Source organism: Mus pahari, chromosome 8 (assembly GCF_900095145.1).
Source record: "Mus pahari chromosome 8, PAHARI_EIJ_v1.1, whole genome shotgun sequence".
Lineage (NCBI taxonomy): Eukaryota > Metazoa > Chordata > Mammalia > Rodentia > Muridae > Mus > Mus pahari.
The window spans coordinates 86,893,835-86,902,645 of record NC_034597.1 but is presented as its reverse complement, the minus strand read 5'-3'; the positions used below and the strand labels follow the sequence as shown (position 1 = coordinate 86,902,645).

At 38.5% G+C, this 8,811-nt stretch overlaps 1 pseudogene; it reads left to right on the top strand.

The window, feature by feature from the left end:
- Positions 1-1,352: 1,352 nt before the first annotated feature.
- Positions 1,353-1,446, top strand: LOC115064624 (annotated as a pseudogene).
- Positions 1,447-8,811: the final 7,365 nt, after the last annotated feature.

The window sequence follows — 8,811 nt, the reverse complement described above, 5'->3', positions numbered from 1 at the left end:
GAAACATGCTAATGGTTTTTAACTTCTTCAAGAACCATGTATACTGAAGTTGTATAAATGCAGAATCAAATGTGAAGCAAATAAAAATCCATAGCTTGGTTACTAATAAAAATAAATGATATATCAAAGAGCAATGTATGTCAAAACTTTGTTTATAAAAACTTGTTCTGTGAACATACTTGAGGTTTCTAATCTGATAAGAAACCCCCTACTGCAGGTGTCCTCGGAGCTTAAGGTTTCACTTATCATCATTAATTAAAGGGCTGCATGCAAATTTGCCATCTTGAATGACTGTTTACTGTGTGTCTGTGTATTCCCAAGAAATAAAGCAGTAGTTTTGAAAAGTGCTAGAAGCAGAGCAATGGAAGGAAATGAATGAAACACTTCCAGACCTAAAGTGGAAATAGAATCAATAAGGAAAACCCAAAGTGAAAGAAATTTGGAAGTAAATAATTTAGAAACTTGACCAAGAACCCAAGTGGCAGACCACAATGACAGAATACAAAAGACAGAAGACAGGATCTCTGGCATAGACGATATAATAGAAGAAATGGATACTGCGGTCAAAGAAAATATTAAATCCTAGCAACATAAATCTGGGATAATACATTGTTGAAATCTAGGACAAAACTATCTTAATTAAGGGTTCATTGCTGCAAAGGCACGGCATGACCAAAGCAACCTCACGTATCATTTCCAAAGGAAAACAATGAATTGGAGCTGGCTTACAGTTTCAGAGATCCAATTCACTGTCATCATGGTTGGAAGCCTTGCACTGGGCAGGCAGACTTGGTGCTGGAAGAGTCAAGAGTTCTGGATCTGAGGGCAGCCAGGAGGAAACTGTATTTCTCAAGCAACAAAGAGGAGGGTCTGAATCACACTGGCCATACTTGAACATACATATGAGACCTTAAAGCCCAAACTCCACAGTGATACACTTCCTCTAAGAAGGCTAAACCTTCTCTAATTTGGCCATACCTTCTAATAGTGCCCCTTCCCATGGGTCACACATACTCAGCCCTCCACATTGTTAAAACAACAACAACAACAACAACAACAACAACAACAACAACAACACTAAAATAATAGGCCCAGAAGTAGAAGAGACCAAGGTCAAAGGTGCAGAAAATAATCTCAACAAAATCTTGAAGAAAATAATTTTCTAACCTGAAGAAGGAGATACCTATCAAGATTCTAGAAGCACACAGAAAACTTAATAGACTGAAGCAGAAAGAAAAGTCCCTAGAGTTTTGATTAAAACACCAAACCAATAGAACAAAGAAAGAATATTAAACTTTGTAAGGGAAACATACCAAATAACACATAAACGTACCTATTAAAATAATGCCTAGCCTATCCCTAGAGGCATGGCAGGTGTGGCTGCTGTGTCACATGTGTGCCAGTAGATAGTAAGGGATATTAATGACCAGCAATTGTTATTTGATCTTGTTGTTGTTGGTGGTGGTGGTGGTGGTAGTGATGGTAGTTGTGGTGGTCATGGTGTGTCTACCTTGTTACCTATACTGGTAAAAAATATGTCTCTCTCTCTTAACCTCTCCCTCCACTCTCTCTCTCTCTCTCTCTCTCTCTCTCTCTCTCTCTCTCTGTGTGTGTTGACTTTTAAGTTGCCTTTCTTCCTGTTCTGTTCTTTTGTGAGTAGAGGATATCCTCTGACTCATTATGTCTGGCATATCTTTCTCTGACTCATCACTTTGTTTCCCCCTCAAATAGACATCACTTTCAGACATGGCTGCTTCCTTCTATAAATTAACCTTACTTTCATTGTTTGGGATTGAAGCTATGTACTATGGTCATGTATTCCAGATGAACATTCCAGCAAGATTACACAGACTAGAAGGTATTTATCTGTGATCTCTTGCCAGAGCAGCTGTATTGCTGGATTAAAATTCCTTTATACACCATCCATACTGTGCCAGTCTTGAGGTCAGACCACACCTGAAATGAATGCTGCCCAGTGCCATAATGCAAGAGTGGGTCATAGCACTCCTGAAAACACTCTTTCGATGACTCCAGACACTCAGAGACCCCCAGGTGTTGCTAAGGGGAGTGAGTAATAAATAGTTGAGAAATAGAAGAGAAAGAGAAATGGAAGGATGTGGGCACAATGAAGAGAGGCAGAACTGGAGACTAGAGGGTAGTGAGGAAAAGCCTGATGTTAGTAACTACTGATGCTACCCTGGGACCATGGTGGAATGTTGGCATGTGTTGCCATTGGGGAAGTGGACACATCTGAGTCTGAGGCCCTGCAGCATAAGGGGTCTGCTACCCTCAAGGGCTAGGTAGACATCCCTAGTCTGACCCCAGCATCTATGTCATTGATGAACTGCTGGCATGTGTGAAGGAGTAGGAGCAGTCCTATAGATCCTCAAACTACAGGATCCTCAGTACCCAGGGTAATAAGAAGATATCTGAGTGGAGTCCCAATGAGGTTCCAGTACTGATAATGTAACAGAAGCCAGAGGCCTTGTATCAGACCAATGACTTAATGCAATGAACATTTGCAAGCAAAGAACTGTGGACAGAGAGGTATACTATGGGACACACTGTGACACACTATTGTTTCCACAGTGAGATTTTTCTTTTTTCCACTTGGAGGAAAATAAAAAGCTTAAAAAAAAACTAATTTCTCAGTGGAGATTCCAAATACCAGAAGGACATAGGCAGACATTGTACAGACTCAAAAGGGACCATACATGGCAACCCACATTAGTGTGCCTAGGAAAGCTTTCAATAACAACAGATATTTATAATATGATATTGCATAATAAAACCAAATTTAAGCAATATTTATAAAAGTCTATCCCTATAGAAGGTTCTAGAAGGAAAAATCCAACCTTAAGAAGTTGACACCACCCAAGGAAACTAAAAAATAATTAACCCCACATTCCAGCAATCCAAAAGGAAACCACACATATACATGTATGCCTGTACTCACACATACATAGAGGGAGGGAGAGGGAGAGGGAGAGAGAGAAGGATTATTACAATATCAATAATCTCAATTCTCCAATCAAAGACTCAGACTATCAAAATGGTTGTGAAAACCGGCTCCTTCTGCTGCATTTCTAAGAAATATATCATAACATCAAGGATAGATATCACCTCAAGGTAAAAGAATAGAAAAAGATATTTAAGCAAATGTATCTAAGAAGTGAGCTGACAAACTAGGCTTTACCCCAAAACTAACCAGTAGATATTGGTAAGGACACTACATATTCAACAAAGGAAAACACACCAAGAAGACATTGCAGTTCTTAAAATATATGCACCAAATACACAGGCAATTATGTCCTTAAAGGAAACATTGGCTTAGCTTAAATCATGAACTGACTCTCCCAAGTGGTTTGTGAAAGACTGCAACACCTTATTTTCACCAACAGCGAGGTCTTCTACACAAAAATTAAACAAAGAAATGGTGGCGAGGATGTGTAGTAAAGGGAACACTCATCAGTTGGTGGTAAGACTGCCAACTTCACATCCAGTATGGAAGTAAGTATAATAGTTCCTCTCAAAAGCAGAAATCAATTTACCGCAGATTTAGCTATTCCACTCTTAGGAATATAATTTAGCATACCACACAGACACCATGTTCATAGCGGCTCTGTGCATAGAACCCAGAAATTGGAAAACACCTGTATGTTCCTCATCAGATGAACGAATAAAGAAACTGTAATATTGAACCATTAAAAACAAAATTCAGAGGTAAATGGGTGTGTCAGTGCCTTGCTCACTCATCATTGCAGAAACTTCCTCCTGAAGCAGATCAGGACAAATGTAGAGACCCTCAACCAGATATTATGCTGGGAGTGAGAGATCTTAGAACACTGAGCTCTATACAGAATGTCTCCATCAACTCCCTCCCCTCAGAGCCCAGGGAATGCTGCTGAAGAGGAGACAGAAGCAGTAAGAGTTCCAAGGGATGGAGGACACCACAGAAACAAAGATATTTAGAGCAACAGGATCAAGCCCATACAAATTCACAGAGGTTAAGACAGCATGTTCAGGAACTGCGTGTGTCTTTACCATGTATGTGTTATTTCTTCCAGTTTAGTGTCCTTTATGGGATTCTCAAGAGTGTGTATCTGTTCTTGTGGCTTTTCCTTCTATTTTTTGGACTTACTCTGGTGTGTTAGGTTTTCTTAATGTTCTTATATTTTATTTTACTATAAAACAGGCTTAGAAGCCTGTTTGTTTTCTCATGAGAGACAGAAAGGGCAATGGTCTGGAAGGGAGGGAAGGTAGAAAAGAACTAGGGAAGTACAGAGAGGAGAAATGCAATTGGGATTTATTATGTGAGAAAAAAATCTATTTTCAATAAAAGGGGGAAAAAGGAAATATTCAGAAAACAATATATGAACCTGGAAAGCATTAAGTATTGAGTTGACTCAAATGCAGAAAGACAAAAACAACATGTTCTTTCTAATACAGATCCTGGCAGAGAGATACAAGTGGATGTAAGTGTGGATGAAGCCTACAGAGCTAAACAGAGCTCCAAGAGTACAAAATACTAGCTCACAAGGAAGAATGAGGCCTTGGGCAATAGGATAGCAGGGATAAGAAAAGGGTTCACCATCTCAGGAGTCTACATGCAGAGACAATGAGCAGCAAGGAGAAAGAGAACTCCAAACAAATTGTTCAAAAACATCATGATTATGCCTAACATGCTGGCTTTAAAAATGAAAAGAAGCTTAAAATAACTTTTGATGATATACAATAGAAATCAGATTACAAAAATATAATTGTCGTCAATATTTATTAATCCTATGCTGAGAAGCATATCCTTTCTCCAATAAGCATTGTTACCCTTTATTTATAATAAAAGGTAAAGGCAAATCATTGTTTCAGCAATAACAATCATACTGTGCTTACAGGGGGAAACTCACTGTTACTTTTACTACTTATATTTGACTGTCTGTGTGATATTCATTAGGAAAAAAAATTCCCCTTTTGAAAATTTCTGGATGTTTTTGTTCAATTACTTTTTCAATGTGCTATTTTTCTTTCTTTCTTTCTTTCTTTCTTTCTTTCTTTCTTTCTTTCTTTCTTTCTTTCTTTCTTTCTTTTTTTTAAAATGTAGACTCACAAAGGTTTTGCTCTGAAAATTGGAAAAGCCCTAGAGATTGTTGGATGGGGTTCATAGATGTCACCGTTTGATATATGAATTATGCTATAACTCTAAAAATCATAACATTTACAATTCTGAAGTAGTTACCAAGTCCATGATTTATTCCAAAATGTAATGCTGGTTTAAAGTCTTGCTTTCATGATCTTAGGATGCTGATGTGTTGATGTGATAGTCTCGTGATTCATGGGGATGGCTCGTTCATTATTTTTGAGTGGGATGAAGAGAGTGGGGCTTATTTATAACTCCCTTAATTGTTTGAAGCTAGAGCTGGAGATATAAAATTCTACAACTTAGTTTGCCCTGTTCTTGCTTATGTTGTATCACAAGGACAAAGATTCATTAAAGAGACCTTTAAAATGTGTTAATCTAGGTACTTTAATGAAATTTGTTTGCAGGCCAACCTGTCCCACTTATTTATGCTTAGTCGCATTCATACATAATGGTAATGTGACTGCTCATCTCTAAACCATTAAGGAAAGAAATATGAGGGAAAGGGGCTTGATGATTAATTTGGGGTGGACTGCTTAGAAGTTTTTTGCCTTTTAAAGCAAACTGTGCTTATCTTATTTAGCCTTTTTAAAAAAAACATTAAAATTTCAAATTAAAATACGCAACAGACCAGGAACAGTGTAAAATTGAAAAGGTAAGTAATATTTATCACCTGAATAGAGTGGGTAAAATAGATGTAAAACAGGTTCTAAAAAAATTAAAGGTTTTCAATGCTCTGTAAATGCACATTTGAAAAGCCAGTGAGTCTTTCAAGAGTATTTCCCCATTCTTCAACTCCCTTTATATTACCAACGCCATTTGCCTTCCCTCCTAGAGAAAGAAATGCACACTCTTTCATGGTTAACCATCCTCCTGGGCTTTTGATCTCACCCTGTCTTTTGAGTTATCCTCTTTCCTGTTCTTTTATCTTTACTCAACTTTTTTACTTCAGCTATTTCTGCAAGTACTTAATACATGTTAACACAACACCCCCTCTGGGAGACAAACTGTCCCAAGTGACTGTGGAATGAAACAGCCAGAGCCTAGCTGCTGAAATCAGGATTTGTATTTCGTTCCGAAGCCTGGAACTAGGGGTTAGATCATTGTGAATGGTTTGACGGTGATTTCGGCCTCAATACCGATGGCTCAACGCCTGTGGGACAAGAACTGCCTGCAAGCTAGTTTAGAGATCTGTCTAGAAGGTGAATGCTGGCTATCAGGAAATTACCTGAAAGTGTCTCTTTGGGTGGACAGCATTTCTTCACCTTCTGAGAGCTGAGTTCCTAAATACAGATGTGGAGATAAAGAGGGCTGGGGTGGGTGGCGGGAGCAAAGATGAAGAGACACATAGAGGGACCTAGCCTTGGAAGTCACACAGTGTCACCTGAACTGCATGCATGGAGTCAGCCACAGATTTAACTGTTGCTGTGTGTCTGCAAAGGCACGTAACTGCTGAAATACTTGTTTTACAGTTTATAGAATATACAGTCATCCATTGATCTGCATATATTTTTTTCTCATGCATTTTTTTCACCCCACTTCCTATGAAGAGTCTATCAAGTCACATTATAAAGCCAGGCTCATATTCAAGATGCAAGATTCCCTCCTACATAAATCAGGTTTACATACGGATTCCTTAGGTACACTTCCTCTTGAGAAGTTTATCAGTACAGTTCTCAGTCTGAGGTCCAAGGATTAACAGAATAATACATTTTTCCCACTTACTCAACATAAAACAAAGAAATAAATCTAGATAAGCACAAACAAAACTGCACATGGTGGGTGAGATATCCAGAGCAGCTCCTGGTTCACAGAAACTCAGAGATCTACCTGGATCTATAGTGCTGAAGCCTGGCTATGGCCTAGTAATGAATGATTCCTTATTGCCAATGGCTCCCTTTTGGGGGTAGCAGATTCTTTGGTGGCAAATGTTCTTTGATGTCTATAATAGGTAGCTAGATCTTATAACTGGATAAACTCAAGAGTAGTTTGGGAAGTTAAGATCATCTTTTCATTTTTTTATTAATTTGTTTTCAGATAAACCTGATATTCCTAATGTGAAGTTTTCTTTAAAATGTTAACTTTCCTGTGAGTACCACTAATGTTTCTTACAGTAGCCAACCAGCATGACCCCAATTATCACTGAGATGAGCCCTCTCTATCTTGTTTTTTTTTAAAGTACTTATAAGTATTGTCCATAAGAATCAAAAAACTTGATAGAAATTTAGCTCCGATAGTTGAGAGTTGTCAAACTTACAAGAAGCCTTGCATCCAATTCTCAGAACAGAAAAAAAGAAAAGCAAAAGCAAAAGAAAAAGGAACTGATGGAGTATACCTATAATTCCAACACTCTAGAGGCTAAGGCAAAAAGATCAGACGTTCTAATTTATCCTTAACTACACAGGGAGTTCAAGTTCAGACCCTATTTAAAAAATAATAATGACCATAATGATAATAATGATCATGGAGATGTTAAATATTATTAAATCTATTATTATTATTATTATTCCATAAAGAATTGCCTATAAATAATACTTTTTTTTTTTTGCTCAGCAAAATAGTTCCAAGAAGGTATCCTCATTGCCCTACCCTTTTACAAGATCTGTTTGTTTGTTTGTTTGTTTGTTTGTTTTAGACAGAGTTACCGGTAGCCTTGGAAGGACTCCAACTTGATAGGTAGCTAAGTATGAGCTTGAACGTCTCTCTGGTCTGTCTACCTTCATCTCCAGAGTGCTTGTATGCAACCATACAGTGTTGAGGAAGTACTGTTAATCAAACACAGAGCTTCCAGCATGTTAGTCAAGCATCTACCCACAGAAATATATCCTTAGTCCTTTTGTTTGAGGTCTTACCAAATAAACTCAAAGTCCTATGTCTGAAAATAGAAAAGTCTTCTTAGTTACTTTTCTATTTCTGTGATAAAACACCATGATCAAGGCAGCTAGTAGAAGGAAGGGTTTATTTGAACTTAGGGTTACAATGGGGTAAGTACCCAACATGGCTGAGAAAGAACAAGCATAGAGCTCACATCTCAGATGACAAGCAGGAACCATAGAAAGCAAAATTCAATTGTCACAAACTTTCAAAGCCTGCCTCCAGTAATGTTCTCCATCAGCAAGACCTCCTCAGTCTCTACCAAGAGCTCACCTTCTTAGTCTCCAGCGAGACCACACCTGCTCAGCATCCACAAAACCATACCTCCTCAGGATCCATCCAGAACATGTCTCCTTAGTCCTCCAAAATAACACCAACAAACAAATATTCAAATGCCCTACACATCTGGAGACATCTTATTTAAACCTCCACACCTTGATTTGATTTTTATCTCAAACTCTGAATTTTCAAGCCACCTGCTTGTCAATAAAAATGGTTTAAAGTTTTAATACAAAAACCCTGGTGTTATCTGGCCATAGCACCTCCCTCCCTCACCAGGCCTGCTGCACCAGGAAAATCCAGGTAGATCCCTTCCCATCCCAATTCTCTGACTGCTGAGTCTTCAGGGCCATATCCAGCTGCCATGAGCCATGCACTGTTCCCTTAGTACTGTTGTCCAGCCCAAGGCTAATCACCTAAGTCTTGCTGCACCAGAAACACCCAGGTTAGGCCTACCTTACTGGAGACCTGCTACACCAGGAACATCCAGAGAAAATAGATGATTAAAGGCCAATATAAGAACA